Source organism: Cervus canadensis, chromosome 4 (genome assembly GCF_019320065.1).
Source record: "Cervus canadensis isolate Bull #8, Minnesota chromosome 4, ASM1932006v1, whole genome shotgun sequence".
NCBI classification, from domain to species: Eukaryota; Metazoa; Chordata; class Mammalia; order Artiodactyla; family Cervidae; genus Cervus; species Cervus canadensis.
Window position 1 is genome coordinate 23,658 of NC_057389.1, and position 17,603 is coordinate 41,260.

At 38.2% G+C, this 17,603-nt stretch overlaps 1 long non-coding RNA gene across 1 annotated transcript; it reads right to left on the reverse strand.

Annotated features, from left to right (window-relative positions):
* Nucleotides 1-1,436: 1,436 nt before the first annotated feature.
* LOC122441023 lies at nt 1,437-13,711 on the reverse strand. Its single transcript, XR_006269171.1, has 3 exons — nt 13,429-13,711; nt 12,558-12,675; nt 1,437-1,658 (listed from the first exon to the last, which is right to left on the reverse strand). It is a non-coding gene; the product is annotated as an uncharacterized LOC122441023 (long non-coding RNA).
* Nucleotides 13,712-17,603: the final 3,892 nt, after the last annotated feature.

Below are 17,603 nucleotides of genomic sequence, written 5' to 3' on the forward strand. Positions count from 1 at the left end.
GGGGGTTTTTACTCCAGATGAAGCAAACTGTGAATTTTCCAGATCAGTCGAATTTAATTCTTCAAGAAACAAACAATTTTTTGAGTCAACTTCTGTTAGAGATCTCTGAAAATTGGATTCTACATTACAAAAAATTCCAACATTTCTGCCTGAAAAATCAGAGTATATGGAGCTGTGGTAGCCATTAGGAATATTCATAAGTATTCAGCCCGTGGAGGACTGCACTTCCCCACTCCTTTGGAAATTAAGTGTGATCACTGACTATCTTTGGCCAATGAAATATGCATCTAAGTGTCTCTGTCACTTCTGTTAGATGCTTCAAGGGTCAGAGTGTAAGTCACACATTCCCCTCCTCGCTACTGTACTTATTATGCAAAATGTGTGTGCAAATAAAGCCTCCCTCAGACTGGGTCTCTGAGACAGGAAAGGGCAGAGACCCCTGCTGACCCACACTGACCAAGTAGCATGAGCTAAAAGTTAGCTTTAATTGTTTTAAGCTCAGAGTTTTGGGGGTGGGGGGGTTGATTATTACTGAAGGAATACCTAGCCTGTATTATACTGGAATTCTATTTAACCATTAATGGACAGAGCAAGGTCATTAACATCATGGTGTTGTTTGAAAGTGGACACTTCACATTAAAATCTAGATTTCTGGCACCTGTTGACAAAAGCCCTGACATGTTTATACATGGTTGATCCCTTGAGCACATCAACAAGCAGGTATATATTCTCCAGCTCATGACAGCCCTCGTGACTCACTATGACCATATCTGAGCAGTCTTCCTCCCTGAGGGGGGTGTAGATATTTGACTTTCATCCTCTATCCTAAACTGTCTAAGCATCATACATGTATTGTGCTGACTGTTGTCTACTAGAATTGCATCTCATTTCCAGTTACAAACTTCAGTGATACTTGTAGGAACACAAAAAAATACAAATATCATCAATACAGCACAACAGTTAAGAAAATAGATTTTGGAATTCAGCTTCCTAGGTTCAAATACCGGCTCTACCATTTTCTATCTGTATCATCAGGGCAAATCACTTAGCCTCTTCAAATTCCAGTTTCCTTATGAACAGAGTGAGGATAATGATGATCCCAGCTTCAGAGTGTCTGATGAGCTAGCACAGTCAAGGGCTTAGACAGTGCCGGACCCCAAATAAGCATCCCATATGTGTTGGATGATATTCTTTTTACTAGAAACAGAGTGATTTCTTCATTTATCCAGTCATCAAGGAATTCAATAAACCTCAAAGATACAGTGGAATTGTTCTGCAGATCTGATTCCAACCAGGTCCTGTTTCTGGTAAAAATCAGGGCCCCAAAGGAGAAGCAAATCTCCTCCAAAAGTCACTCCATGGAGAAGGAAATGGCAACCCACTCCAGTATTCTTGCCTAGAGAATCCCATGGACGGAGGAGCCTGGTGGGCTACAGTGCACGGGGTCGCCAAGAGTCGGACACGACTGAGCGACTTAACTATTGCACAGAGTCGGACACGACTGAAGAGACTTAGCAGCAGCAGCAGCTGTTGCACTGTTGGGTGAAAAGCCCTCCTTTGCACCGTCTACGCGGCGTGTCTCTGCAATTTCCACATTGGCCACTGGGTGGCGCACTCAATCCGCAGAAACACTCCTATCAGCTCAGACGTTTCTATCGCTGTTGACAGATGGAAGATCATCAGTATAAGCCAAGACTCATTTCTCTGTAGAAATGAGAGGTTAGAAACTTAAAAAAAAAATTACCCAAAAGTCACTACATTCCTTCGATTTGTTTTTTTAACTTCCAAACAGAATCTTCAGTGTGGAATTCTACTGGTACCTCTCTGATCACGGAGCGGATCACCTCACTTATTCTGATTATTTTTCCACTCAGGTAGTTTTTTCCAGATAATTAAAGCTTACCCTACATAAATGCCAAATTCTGCTCTATTTCAACCATATTGAGTATTAATGTTCAAACACATTACACAACCTCCTCCTTTTTGAAACAAGGGGAAATGGGATTTTTTTTAGTTTTCCAGGTGACCTACGGTCTTCATAGGAAATATTAAATCATCATCCATGCTCTCAGGAGCCATTTCAGTGTAAATGATTATTAGCCATTATTTTAACTGGCCCCAAACTGCTGCACTAATGGGGGAACTTGTTTGTTTCACTGTCTTCGTCGTCTAGTTCATCGCCTTTCGTCTCTGGCTCTCAGGCCTCCAGCCATCACTCTTTCTTTACTGGTACCCAGTGCCTGCCTGGCACTGGCTCTAGAACATAAAGAGATAACATAGCTTTTTCAAATCCTGTCTTCAACAAAAGCAAATAAACACACCCAAGGAGCTCTCATACTAATACTAAGAACTGTTTGTACAAGACTTGATAACTCAAAGATCTTCTTTAATTACTAACCAATCTCATCAGACAGTTCCAAAGCAAGATACCGAATGACACAAACATCGCTTTACTCTTCAAAACTGAGCACAAAAAAAAAACTGAGCACAGACTTCCCAGTTAATGGGAATGAATACACTCCCTAATGAAAGGAAACAGATACAGAAAGGTAATGTTTTTTTTATATTGTAAAAGAAATAAATGTTCACTGTAAAAACTCTGGGAATAGTTTCTATTTTAAAAAAAAGAATAAATAACAAAGATTCTTATACATAAATCTTTGAACAAATGTTTTATTTCTCAAGGACAATTTTCTGGAAATAAAATTTCTGAGAAAAAGGGTATATGTCATGAGATTTTTCAATATTTTGCCTCATTGCCCTCCAGGAAGGTCTTGATATTATTATCATCAGGCAACCTAAGTTACCTTTTCTCAGTACCTCTTCTCAGTTTGGATATAATTTTCTAAAATTTTTTCTCATCATAAGTGTTAAATAGAGTTTCAGGTTTTTTTTTAATGTCAACGCTTTAATTTGAATGTCTTTCTTAGGTTTAATATCTTTTCATGTAATTTGTGTTTTTTTGCATTAAGTCTTCAAAATTTTCTTGTTTTCTGCCCTTCATTTGTTTATTGGAATGTTTGTGCTTTTATCATTTTAACAGGTAAAGCTATTACATTTCATACATTTCATAGTGAAGTTATCAATTCTTTGTCATCTGTACTGGAAATATTTTCCCCATTTAATTCTTGTTTTTGGTGCTTTGTGAAGTCAAGAAGTATTACATTTTTATGTAGTCAGTTTCTTTTAAGCTTTCTTTACTAATGAGATATGCTTTTCCCACCCTGACATGAAAACAGATAAATACTTAAATATATTTTTCTAGTTTTTTTTTATAGTTTAGATTAACTGTAACTCTTTATTCCATTTGGACTTTATTTTGATTTATGGGGTAAGGTAGAACCCAAACTTTATTTTTCTGCAAATAGTTATTAACAGATTACAAGCCAGAATTTTTAAATATAATTTCTTTTATTTATCCCTTTTTCCTACTGGATTTTTGTATTTTACAGTGTTTATGCTTTGGGCCTTCATAAAGTACCTCAAATTCGTTTTGAATGTAGGTAGGGAATAAATAAAATATAATTAATAAACTTTCCCCTGGAATTAGTTGTATTACTTTCTTGTGAATCAATCTAAAATCTCATATTGTGTCCACATTTTTCTTTGTTTTAGCAAGATTAACCCTTAACCAAGGTCACACCTATGGAAGAAAGAATCAAATTAAAGAGGATTAAAATTGGATGACATTTTTCTCTTGGCTTTGTCTTCCATCTAGCCATAGAGAATATTATCAGTAATAACATTATCTCACCTTCACTTTTCTCAACCATGGCCAATTTTCTCAGTATCTGATTCTTTGAAATCCCAACCAGAGGATATAAGAGAGCAGGGTAAAAATAACTTCTCCTGCATCAGGTTCACTTACCATCCTAAGTATGCTCCAGAAACTTCAATTGCTAGCTGTCTGACTCTTGAACATCTTAAACCCCCCAAACCAATCAAGCTTTACAAAATCAGCTATGTTTAATTAACAGAAAGCATCTAGGAAGGAACTTATATGCAGAGTACATCATGAGAAATGCCAGGCTGGGTGAAGCACAAGTTGCAATCAAGATATTTGGGAGAAATATCAATACCCTCAGATATGCAGATGACACCACCCTTATGGCAGAAAGTGAAGAACAACTGAAGAGCCTCTTGATGAAACCGAAAGAGGAAAGTGAAAAAGTTGGCTTAAAACTTATTCAGAAAACTAAGATCATGGCATCCAGTCCCATCACTTCATGGCAAATAGATGGGGAAACAATGGAAACAGTGACAGACTTTAATTTAGGGGGCTCCAAAATCACTGCTGATGGTGACTGTGGCCATGACATTAAAAGATGTTTGCTCCTTGGAAGAAAAGCTATGACCAACCTAGACAGCATATTAAAAAGCAGAGACATCACTTTTCCAACAAAGGTCCATCTAGTTAAAGCCATAGTTTTTCCAGTAGTCATGTACAATGTGTGAGTTGGACCATAAAGAAGGCAGAGTGCTGAAGAATTGATGCTTTTGAGCTGTGGTGCTGGAGAAGACTCTTGAGAGTCCCTTGGACTGCAAGGAAATCCAACCAGTCCATCCTAAAGGAAACCAGTCCTAAATATTCATTGGAAGGATGGATGCTGAAGCTGAAACTCCAATACTTTGGCCACCTGATGCGAGGAACTGACTCATTGGAAAAGACCCTGATGCTGGGAAAGATTGAAGGTGGAAGGAGAAGGGGACAACAGAGGATGGCATCACTGACTCGATGGACATGAGTTTGAGTAAGCTCTGGGAGTTGCTGATGGACAGGAAAGCCTGGTGTGCTGCAATCCATGGGGTGGCAAAGAGTTGGACATGACTGAAAGACTGAACTGAACTGACAAAAAGAATAAGTGAAAAGTAATAATGTGCCAAGAAGTAGAAAGGAGCAAAATCTATCATTGAAAAATCCCATCATCAAGACTTTTACCTTTAATATTTTACCATTTCCTCTTCGAGTGTTTCTGCCATGATTTATTTACATATTTATTTATAGCCCATTCAACTTTGTATTCAGTTTAATCTAAAATTATAACCACATTCCCATTTTATTAATAATTTCTTGGAAAAAATTGCTTAATGACTTCACAATAATCCATTATAAATATATAATATCTGTCTTACAGTTTTGAATTTTCTTAAACTGTGGTAAAATACATATCACATAAACTTTACCATCCTAACCAATTTTAAGTATACTATGCAAGACTGCAAGTATTTTCACATTGTTGTACAGACACTAGGCTTCCCTGGTGGCTCAGATGGTAAAGAATCTGCCTGCAATGCAGGACACCCAGGTTTGATCCCTGGGTGGGGAAGATCCCTGGAGGAGGAAATGGCAATGCACTCCAGTATTCTTGCCTGGAGAATCCCATGGACAGAGGAGCCTGGCAGGCTACAGTCCATGGAATTGCAAAGAGTCAGCATGACTGAGCAACTAATACACACACACATACACAGACATTATCTTTTGTGGGCACCTGTGCTATCTCTTCATTTTCTCTACTTTTAAAATTTACATACAGTAAAATTTGGTGGGGGGGGGATGCTCAATTCCATGATATTTAACAAACCCATATAGTTGTGTAAGCACTACCACAATTACCATGTGAAACAGATCCATCATCCCATAAATGCCCTCAGGTTGCCCCTTGTAGCCAAATTGTCTCCACCCTCAGACCTTGGCAACTACTGACTTGTTTTCTGCGCCCATTAATATTGCCTTGTTCTGTAAATGGAACCATATAGTTCATAGTCTTTTGAGACTGACTCCTGTCACTTAAAATAATACATGTGAAATCCATTCATGTTAATGTGTGTACCCGTAGTTCATTCCTTAATTGCTGAACAGTATTCCACTGTGTGTATCACACAGTTTATTTACCTATTCACGAGGTAAATGTATGGGTTGTTTCCAGCTTTTAGCAATTATAGACACAAATGCCATAAACATTCACAAATGGGTTTTGTGGGAACACAACTTTTCATTTCTCTTGGGTAAATACTCAGAAGAGGGTTTGCTGAGTCTCCTTATTTGACATAACTTTTTGCTAAACACCTTCATGCTTTCATTTTTGTTCAAATTTAAGATACATATCTAGAAATGGATGACAAATACCAGTCTTTTCATCATATGACTTTTTCATGCATGTATTTTTAACTTGGTTGGCTAAGTATTATTTGATTGGTTGTTTCTTCAAGAAGGGTAAATTTCTCCCACATTACTGACCTTTGTACTTCACAGAGGAAAGGTAATATTACAATACCAGATACATTATTTTTTTCATGATCCTTTCCCCTCAAAACTGTAGACATGTATCACTGACATTTGACATTGAAATTCGCAGAAGAGAAGTCTGAGTTTTATACTTTTTAACATGTATTTTATTTTTCTGCATGGAAACATATAGGGTTTTGCTTTGTTAACACTTGAAGTAAAAACTGCAATCAGGGTATACCTGTTAATAGCTGTCTGTTTATTTTCATCTATTTTGACTAAAATGGTTGCCCTTTTTGACTGGATACTCAAGGTCTGTAAATTATTCTCAGATTATAATGTTGATTACTGCTCTTGTTCCAAGAATATCTATAATTCTTAAGTTAGAGTTCCTTTTCTCTGCTGCTATTATTTATTGATCTATGTTTTTTTTCTAATTTATATCTCATTCATTTGACCTTCTCTTATACATCCAAGAAATTTCTTACAGATATCCCTACACATGACTGATTTTCTTCACAGCGGTCCACTCCAGTATCCTTGCCTAGGCAATCCTGCATACATAAGAGCCAGGCAATCTACAGTCCATAGGGTTGAAAAGAGTTGGACAGGACTGAAGCAAGTAAGCAACACCAGTAGTGATTATATTGTATTTTTTTATCTGATACACTTTTTTTCTTGTCCACACTGTGCAGCTTGAGGGATCACAGTTCCCTGACGAGGGATTGAACCTGGGTCACAGTAGTGAACTTGAAAGCCTGGAATCCTGAATGCAAGGTCACCAGGGGAAAATTTAGATACAATTTTTCTTTCTTTGTTATCCATCCTGAACTCAAGCTTCAAAGAAATAGAGGGCAAAAGGCTTTGTCAGAGGGAAGGGGAGAGCAAGGGGGTGGATGCCCAACACCTCTTTGTCTCAGCAGCCACAGGGCAGCAGGGAGAGCAAGAGGCCCACTGTGCCCCTAGGTCGGCTCTGCCAGATCACACACAGGCGGTGCTGATGGGTTTGCCGAGGAGCTGCCTGAAAGACTCTGGCTCCCCCGAGCTCTCTGCCGGTGCAGGGGGCAGGAACAGACGTGTGCATGTGGTTCTGCCTTGGCCTGGGAGTGTGGACCCCCTGCCTGGCCCCCAGGCTCAGGGGCAAGGGCCGGGAGAGAGCACCACCCCAAAGCGCTTTTCTCCCGGGCTTGGGAGCATTGTGCCCAGCTGGCGGGAACAGCCGGCGAGAGTGCTTGCAAAGCGGCCTTTGGAGGCAGCCGGGGAGGTCTTCCAGCGGGAGAGGGCCGGTTGTGCTCAGAGGCCCCACAGGCCAGGGGCAGGACCCAGCAGGGCCCCTTCCCCTGGCCAGCCTTGCCCAGACCTTCCTGGCCTCCGGGGGTACTGCCCCACCAAGGGGCAGGCTGCGGGGACTGGGTCCAGACATGCCCGGGCGCCTCCCCAGGCTCATCCCCGCTGGTGCCTTTCCCCTGGGCCTAGGCCTCGCTTGAGGCCTCCTTGGAGAGGAGGTTGCTGGCAGGGGCTGTCTCCACACTGCAAGGTGCTGGAGCTCAGAGGGCCTCGTCAGAGGGAAGGGACCAGCAAGGGGCTGGATGCCCAAGACCTCTTTGGCCCAGCAGCCTCAGGGCAGCAGGGACAGCAAGAGGCCCACTTTAATGAATGACTTTAAAATCTCAAACAAAACATGAATATATGTATTTCTTCAATCTGACAAGTGCCATGACCAGTGAAGGACAATGTGAAGAATACTTCAAAGTCGATTTGGCAAACACAGCCTAAGTTGACAATATTTAGTCCTCAAATGAATGAGAATGTCATTAATAGTGGTCATTTCAAATAAGTAGCCTGTGAAGCTGTTTCTACTTATTGTGAATCGCAGTATACCACATTCACAAATTTCAGTCCTGTACATTTCTCAGTGGAAGCTTCTACATGGACTGTTGGGATCAGAGCTCTAACTCATAGAAGCATACTTTTACTTTTAAAATGATTCTGCATGATAATCAAACAAAACACTAGATTAACACCTAGACAGTGTTTGAGCTCTGTACTAAATGATTTTAAAGCTAGTAGATGGAATGAGCTGACGAGGAAGACTACAAACAAGTCATGTTCTTCAACTTGGTCAAACTGCTGATGGTCATACAAGTTAATGAAAAGTTAAGCCTGTTGTCATTAAATTGGTTTAAAAGAAATAGAATAATAAAACAAATTAGTAAATCTTGTTTTCTTATTAAACGTTGTATTATTTCTGCACAGCTTTGTTACTGGCATTAATAGAATACCTTCAATGATAACTTGTCACAGTGAAACAGATTCACATTCTACATCTATTCACATCCACAATTGATGCCATAGCTGTTTGATACTATTGCTTGAAAGAATATAACTTATGTGACTTCACAAACTACACACATTACTAATATAATAGGTATTAAAATACCTTGAGTGATATGAGCATTAGGATTTAGTAGAGTTGCTCTCATGAATAATGACAGTATTCACTCCAGCCATAGTACTGGAATCTGTACATTAACACCCCTGCAAAGGAAACTGAAAGGATAGAATAATACTTGTCTATACTAAAGGAACTTCATAACTATACATTTAATCCTACTGTAATCATTCAACATTGTATATTTTCTTTTAAACTAACTTTCATAGTTGGTCTCCTCTAACCTCTTCTGTGTCCACTTTATGCTATACTTATTGCTAACAGTAAAATTACCATAGGAGCGCTAATAAATTTTTTTTTACTTGCAATGCTACTGATAGAACCAAAGGCTGATATCTACATCAAATGGGAGAAATGTAATGGAAACTGTAAACAATTTTATGTAATAACATTGCCGTGCTCCTATACAGTCAAATGGACATTCAACAGGACGTGATTTTTCTGAAAGTTTATTTCAGAAAGTTAGAATTGGATGACTGCAAACAATAAAACTAAATATATTAATACATAATATTAATAGTATACAGTTGGTCATTCTTTTCCCTATTCTACCACAGCTAACTGACTGGAAGTCAGTTTTAGTAACTACTACTAACATAAGACCCTCACCAATAAGTGAAGATATATAGGAAAATCCATAATAGATCTAAAAACCATCAAAGATAAAATGATGATAAAAAAAATACAGTGACATCTTAGTGGGTATAAGAAACAGGATGATTATGAAAGCAAAGCCAACAATCATGTACAGGCCATGGAAGCCTGTGTCTGTCACGAGTGTTAACTTTTTATCCTTATCTAAGGTTGTAAAAAGTGCTTTGTAAAATCCTGAGGTTTGCAGCAGTTGTAACCTCCTGAAGAGACTGCAATAAAAAGGGTCTCTAGAATATCCTGACGATTTCCATCTACTAGGCTGTGGTGAGCTCAAGCTCAGGGAGAAAGGGCATGTTGCTACTCAGCCTAGTGCAAGTGTAGAAGCAACACCTCAGTGATTAAACCTTTAAAGACAAATATGAGAAGGACTGGTATGAATAAACCTTCAGAAGTACCTTCTCAGACCTCCCATCATACGCACAAGCATAATGAAAACACTGAGTCTTCATGGTCTCACACAAAATTAGATTCACTTATGACTTTGCTTTGAGAGGAGCTGAACTACTCATTCTTAGAGAGAAATGATCCTTTCTTCTCTGAAGATTTGTTAATCATTCAGTTGGGTGTGGTGAATAAAATACTTAAGGATCTAAAACATAAAAATGCAACAGTCAAAGCACATAGAATTTTTGCTCCCTTTCTCAAAGGATGGAATATTTTGTATTTGCACTGATTTTATCTCTTGACTTTGTGTACAATTATATATTGATATTTTTAGTTGAAATACAATAGGACTAAAAATATTGATATAACACTAATAAATCATGTTGGTATGTGTGGTTGTCACATATGATTCACAGGAGATTTAAATTCACAGTTGTCAACGTAAAGGATTAATGCTATTTAGCTTCTTCATGAATCTATACCATGAATGAAGAGCTTTTCTCAAAATATTTCACTGAGGGAAATACAAGGATGATAGGCATAATACTATGCTTCAACTCATGGATCTCTAAGCATTGCTCACAACACAGATCTGATTTTCAACATTAGGGTTCTTTCAGTGTCGTTGAACAGCATTTGTTTCTCTGCATACAGAAGAAAAAAACTCATGAGTATCAAACTTGCTCACATAAAACGAGTGTATGAAATGTTATCTTCCCGACCCAGGAATCAAACCCAAATCACTTCCATCTCCTGCACTGGTAGGCAGATTATTTACTGACTGTGCCACCTAGGAATCTATATACATTTCAATAATCACTGCCATCAGCTTCTACTCTTCATGACCAAAGTAGGAGAAAGAATATTGGAAGAAGTACTCATAAATGTACTCATAAGAAGTATTAATAAGTCAAGGAACTGTGATATTGGGTACTCCAGTTATTACTGGGACAAGTCAGCTCCTCCAATGATGATGGGTATAACTGAAAAATTATTACAAATTCATGGGATGCGAGGTCTACACGATAAATGTGTTCATCTCATGCTACTGCTTCAGGTATGCCTACTTCAGCATGAAAGACTGCACTTAAAGGGATGCCTGCTATTCCAGCTCAAGCAACAGAAACTGAAGTACAGATCATTGTCCTTTGTTGAAAATAATCAGCAGTTTGACAACATATGTAAGATGCCAGAGCAAGCCTTAGGATGGAACTCTAAAAACAGGTTAGGCCCTCTTTTTGCCAAGCCCTGTGATAAAATACAAATCAAAAAAAGAAAAATAGCATTGATTTTGTCAGGACTTCCTCACCTTTTCTTTCTGGATGGCAGGAAGCAGATATTGAGGCCAGGCGACTGCAGGATTTAATTGTGAGTTAACATTGGGTGGGGTGGAAGCTCATCACTCTAGTAATAATGTGGCTCCATTAAACTGTTTGACTTTCATTCACTTCATGTACATAGAGTTCTATAATCCTTCATTAAGGAATTAAATAAGCTATACTTCCTTACATCTTCACAATCTTTTGGTTTACAATAATGTAAATTCCTAGTCCAGCACTTATACAATGAGTGTTTACAGGGAGTAATAGTGCATAAATGATGATGAGCAATGACAGGAAGTTTATTTATTCTCTGAGTTCTCTATTTTTTATATAATCGATCAGTGAAATATACTTACAGATGTGAATATCTTAGTGGCATGTATAAATACATGTTGAGTACTGCTATGATAACTCATATTGTTGGCACAATAATTATTATGGCTATTATGTCTTTTTCATATATTCCTTTTGACATTCTGTTCCATTATACATTATCATAAGATATTCAATACAGTTTCCTAAACTGTACAGTAGGTCCTTGCGGTTTCTTTCATATATAGTACTATGTTAATAATTCAAACAAAAACTGGTACACAAATATTCATAGTGACATTATGCACAATAGCCCAAAGGTAGAACCCATTCAAGTGTCCATCGGTGGGTGACTGAATATGCAACACAGGATATATTCAAAAGCTTGAACAGTATTCTACCATATAAACTAAAATGGTGCTGCCACTATGCAAAACATTACAGAAATTACTCCAAAACTAACACATGGAATAAATATATATTTCCATTCTATTTCATGCTATGTACCCAAAAGGTTTGGGAAAGGGGGCTGAAGAAATTGATATTTCTGCAGTCATATTCACAACAGCATGATTCACACTGGCCAAGAAACAGAAGCAATCTAAGTGTCCATAGCAGTCAATTCCATAAACAAACTGTGGTATACACACAATGGAATATGATTCAGCCCTTAAAAGTCATTAATTCTGACAATGCTACCTTGTGGACGAACCTTATGGTCATCATATTAAGTGAAATAAACCAGACCAACAAAGGACAAACGTTCTGTGATTCCACTAGTCTGAGATATCCAAACAAGTCAAATCCAAAGCCAGAAAAAGCTTTGAAAAAAATAACTGAAAGTCTCAGTAACACTCTAAAAAAAGAAAAAAGGATGAAGATGGAAAAAAAGATATATTCATACAATTGAACAACTGCTGAAAGTGGAAGTGGGGCTGTGGATTACATTATAATGTAGAAACCATGTGATTTCCTGATTTTGGAGGTTATGTGCTGGTTCTGCAGGAGAATGCACCCATTTTGGATGAAACACATAGAGTATTTTAGATGATGTGGCAAATGTGAGTACTTTTTCCCATTGCTAGGAGTTTTCTGTACATTTTAAATTACTGGAAAGTAAATTATGTTTCAAAACAACCATGTCAATACCATAAAAGAAAATCAGATTAGACAGGCATGAAACTTTCTTATACAGGCCAAGCCTTACCCAGATGAAGTTCAAGGGAAGCTGTGATGCTCACCGCCATTGTAGGAGTCCACATGGAATGAAGAAGTACTGTGGGAAGTCTATTAGTAACCACCATGTCTTGGGTCCTCTGGATGACCTATTGCAGGAGAAACAGATTTTACAAATAAAATTTTCCACATAACTTCACAAAAAGTTGTTAGACTACATTCAGTAAAACTGAATCATTTCGGATCAATTTACAATCATATAAAATACTACAATTTACAATCCCAATCAATATAAAAAAATCAGTTGTGTTTCTATACACTAACAACAAGCAGAAACAAAAATTAAGAAAATCCCACTTATAATTGCATCAAAAAGAATAAAACATCTAGCAACAAACTTAATCAAGGACATAAAAGACCAGTAGTCAGAAAACTTGAAAGCACTGATAAAGAAACCAAAGAAAACACAAATAAACAGAAAACTATTCCATGCTCATGCACTGGAACAATGAGGAAGTAAAATGTCCACTCCAACCAAAGCCATCAACAAATACATTGACTGCGATCGCAAAATAACATTCAATGGCATTTTTCACAGAAATAGAAATACTCCTAATATTAGGCTGCTAATATTGAACAGGCCCTTAAACAGCCAAAAAGACTCTGAGAAAGAAGAACACAGATGGACGCATCTTCCTCTCCGACTTCAAACTACATCACGGAGCGGTAGGAAGCACCACAGTGAGGAACTGGCACGAACACAGACACGTGGACTCGCGGAAGGCATAGAGAGCCCAGGAGTGAAGCCACATGTACACGGTCAGTTCATGAACATCAAACCGGGAACGATGGAAGAGGAAAGGACAGTCTTCTCAAGAAACAGTGACAGGAAAACTGGCCACCTTCACTGAAGAACATCACTGGTCATCCTCCAGATCATCTAACAGAAATCTAACTGAAAACCCGCCGTTTTGCACATGGAGCTCTCGCCCCGCGCCCCGACTCCTCTGAGATGGCCCTCAGGTCAGCGCTCAGCTGGACACAGGAAACGTCTACTTCGTCCTCATTTTTCCCTCCTGCAGCGCCTCCCTGCTGGGGCACTGAGGCAAGCCCGCTCCTCTCAGCCTGGACGCAGCCCCGTTTCCAGAAGCCCGAGCCCTGACGGCCCTGAGGAGAGAAAGCTCCCGCCAGCTGGTTGCTTCAGTCCTGTCCAACTCTTTTCAACCCTATGGACTGTAGATTGCCTGGCTCTTATGTATGCAGGATTGCCTAGGCAAGGATACTGGAGTGGACCGCTGTGAAGAAAATCAGTCATGTGTAGGGATATCTGTAAGAAATTTCTTGGATGTATAAGAGAAGGTCAAATGAATGAGATATAAATTAGAAAAAAAACATAGATCAATAAATAATAGCAGCAGAGAAAAGGAACTCCAACTTAAGAATTATAGATATTCTTGGAACAAGAGCAGTAATCAACATTATAATCTGAGAATAATTTACAGACCTTGAGTATCCAGTCAAAAAGGGCAACCATTTTAGTCAAAATAGATGAAAATAAACAGACAGCTGTTAACAGGTATACCCTGATTGCAGTTTTTACTTCAAGTGTTAACAAAGCAAAACCCTATATGTTTCCATGCAGAAAAATAAAATACATGTTAAAAAGTATAAAACTCAGACTTCTCTTCTGCGAATTTCAATGTCAAATGTCAGTGATACATGTCTACAGTTTTGAGGGGAAAGGATCATGAAAAAAATAATGTATCTGGTATTGTAATATTACCTTTCCTATGTGAAGTACAAAGGTCAGTAATGTGGGAGAAATTTACCCTGCTTGAAGAAACAACCAATCAAATAATACTTAGCCAACCAAGTTAAAAATACATGCATGAAAAAGTCATATGATGAAAAGACTGGTATTTGTCATCCATTTCTAGATATGTATCTTAAATTTGAACAAAAATGAAAGCATGAAGGTGTTTAGCAAAAAATTATGTCAAATAAGGAGACTGAGCAAACCCTCTTATGAGTATTTACCCAAGAGAAATGAAAAGTTGTGTTCCCACAAAACCCATTTGTGAATGTTTATGGCATTTGTGTCTATAATTGCTAAAAGCTGGAAACAACCCATACATCTACCTGGTGAATAGGTAAATAAACTGTGTGATACACACAGTGGAATACTGTTCAGCAATTAAGGAATGAACTACGGGTACACACATTAACATGAATGGATTTCACATGTATTATTTTAAGTGACAGGAGTCAGTCTCAAAAGACTATGAACTATATGGTTCCATTTACAGGACAAGGCAATATTAATGGGCGCAGAAAACAAGTCAGTAGTTGCCAAGGTCTGAGGGTGGAGACAATTTGGCTACAAGGGGCAACCTGAGGGCATTTATGGGATGATGGATCTGTTTCACATGGTAATTGTGGTAGTGCTTACACAACTGTATGGGTTTGTTAAATATCATGGAATTGAGCATCCCCCCCCCCCACCAAATTTTACTGTATGTAAATTTTAAAAGTAGAGAAAATGAAGAGATAGCACAGGTGCACACAAAAGATAATGTCTGTGTATGTGTGTGTGTATTAGTTGCTCAGTCGTGCTGACTCTTTGCAATTCCATGGACTGTAGCCTGCCAGGCTCCTCTGTCCATGGGATTCTCCAGGCAAGAATACTGGAGTGCATTGCCATTTCTTCCTCCAGGGGATCTTCCCCACCCAGGGATCAAACCTGGGTGTCCTGCATTGCAGGCAGATTCTTTACCATCTGAGCCACCAGGGAAGCCTAGTGTCTGTACAACAATGTGAAAATACTTGCAGTCTTGCATAGTATACTTAAAATTGGTTAGGATGGTAAAGTTTATGTGATATGTATTTTACCACAGTTTAAGAAAATTCAAAACTGTAAGACAGATATTATATATGTATAATGGATTATTGTGAAGTCATTAAGCAATTTTTTCCAAGAAATTATTAATAAAATGGGAATGTGGTTATAATTTTAGATTAAACTGAATACAAAGTTGAATGGGCTATAAATAAATATGTAAATAAATCATGGCAGAAACACTCGAAGAGGAAATGGTAAAATATTAAAGGTAAAAGTCTTGATGATGGGATTTTTCAATGATAGATTTTGCTCCTTTCTACTTCTTGGCACATTATTACTTTTCACTTATTCTTTTTGTCAGTTCAGTTCAGTCTTTCAGTCGTGTCCAACTCTTTGCCACCCCATGGATTGCAGCACACCAGGCTTTCCTGTCCATCAGCACCTCCCAGAGCTTACTCAAAGTCATGTCCATCGAGTCAGTGATGCCATCCTCTGTTGTCCCCTTCTCCTTCCACCTTCAATCTTTCCCAGCATCAGGGTCTTTTCCAATGAGTCAGTTCCTCGCATCAGGTGGCCAAAGTATTGGAGTTTCAGCTTCAGCATCCATCCTTCCAATGAATATTTAGGACTGGTTTCCTTTAGGATGGACTGGTTGGATTTCCTTGCAGTCCAAGGGACTCTCAAGAGTCTTCTCCAGCACCACAGCTCAAAAGCATCAATTCTTCAGCACTCTGCCTTCTTTATGGTCCAACTCACACATTGTACATGACTACTGGAAAAACTATGGCTTTAACTAGATGGACCTTTGTTGGAAAAGTGATGTCTCTGCTTTTTAATATGCTGTCTAGGTTGGTCATAGCTTTTCTTCCAAGGAGCAAACATCTTTTAATGTCATGGCCACAGTCACCATCTGCAGTGATTTTGGAGCCCCCTAAATTAAAGTCTGTCACTGTTTCCATTGTTTCCCCATCTATTTGCCATGAAGTGATGGGACTGGATGCCATGATCTTAGTTTTCTGAATAAGTTTTAAGCCAACTTTTTCACTTTCCTCTTTCAGTTTCATCAAGAGGCTCTTCAGTTGTTCTTCACTTTCTGCCATAAGGGTGGTGTCATCTGCATATCTGAGGGTATTGATATTTCTCCCAAATATCTTGATTGCAACTTGTGCTTCACCCAGCCTGGCATTTCTCATGATGTACTCTGCATATAAGTTCCTTCCTAGATGCTTTCTGTTAATTAAACATAGCTGATTTTGTAAAGCTTGATTGGTTTGGGGGGTTTAAGATGTTCAAGAGTCAGACAGCTAGCACTTGAAGTTTCTGGAGCATACTTAGGATGGTAAGTGAACCTGATGTAGGAGAAGTTATTTTTACCCTGCTCTCTTATATCCTCTGGTTGGGATTTCAAAGAATCAGATACCGAGAAAATTGGCCATGGTTGAGAAAAGTGGAGGTGAGATAATTTTATTACTGATAATCTTCTCTATGGCTAGATGGAAGACAAAGCCAAGAGAAAAATGTCATCCAATTTTAATCCTCTTTAATTTGATTCTTTCTTCCATAGGTGTGACCTTGGTTAAGGGTTAATCTTGCTAAAACAAAGAAAAATGTGGACACAATATGAGATTTTAGATTGATTCACAAGAAAGTAATACAAGTAATTCCAGGGGAAAGTTTATTAATTATATTTTATTTATTCCCTACCTACATTCAAAACGAATTTGAGGTACTTTATGAAGGCCCAAAGCATAAACACTGTAAAATACAAAAATCCAGTAGGAAAAGGGGATAAATAAAAGAAATTATATTTAAAAATTCTGGCTGGTAATCTGTTAATAACTATTTGCAGAAAAATAAAGTTTGAGTTCTACCTTACCCCATAAATCAAAATAAATTCCAAATGGAATAAAGAGTTACACTTAATCTAAACTATAAAAAAAAATAGAAAAATATATTTAAGTATTTATCTGTTTTCAGGTCAGGGTGGGAAAAGCATATCTCACTAGTAAAGAAAGCTTAAAAGAAACGGACTACATAAAAATGTAATACTTCCTGACTTCACAAAGCACCAAAAACAAGAATTAAATGGGGAAAATATTTCCAGTACAGATGACAAAGAATTGATAACTTCACTATGAAATGTATGAAATGTAATAGCTTTACCTGTTAAAATGATAGAAGCACAAACATTCCAATAAACAAATGAAGGGCAGAAAACAAGAAAATTTTGAAGACTTA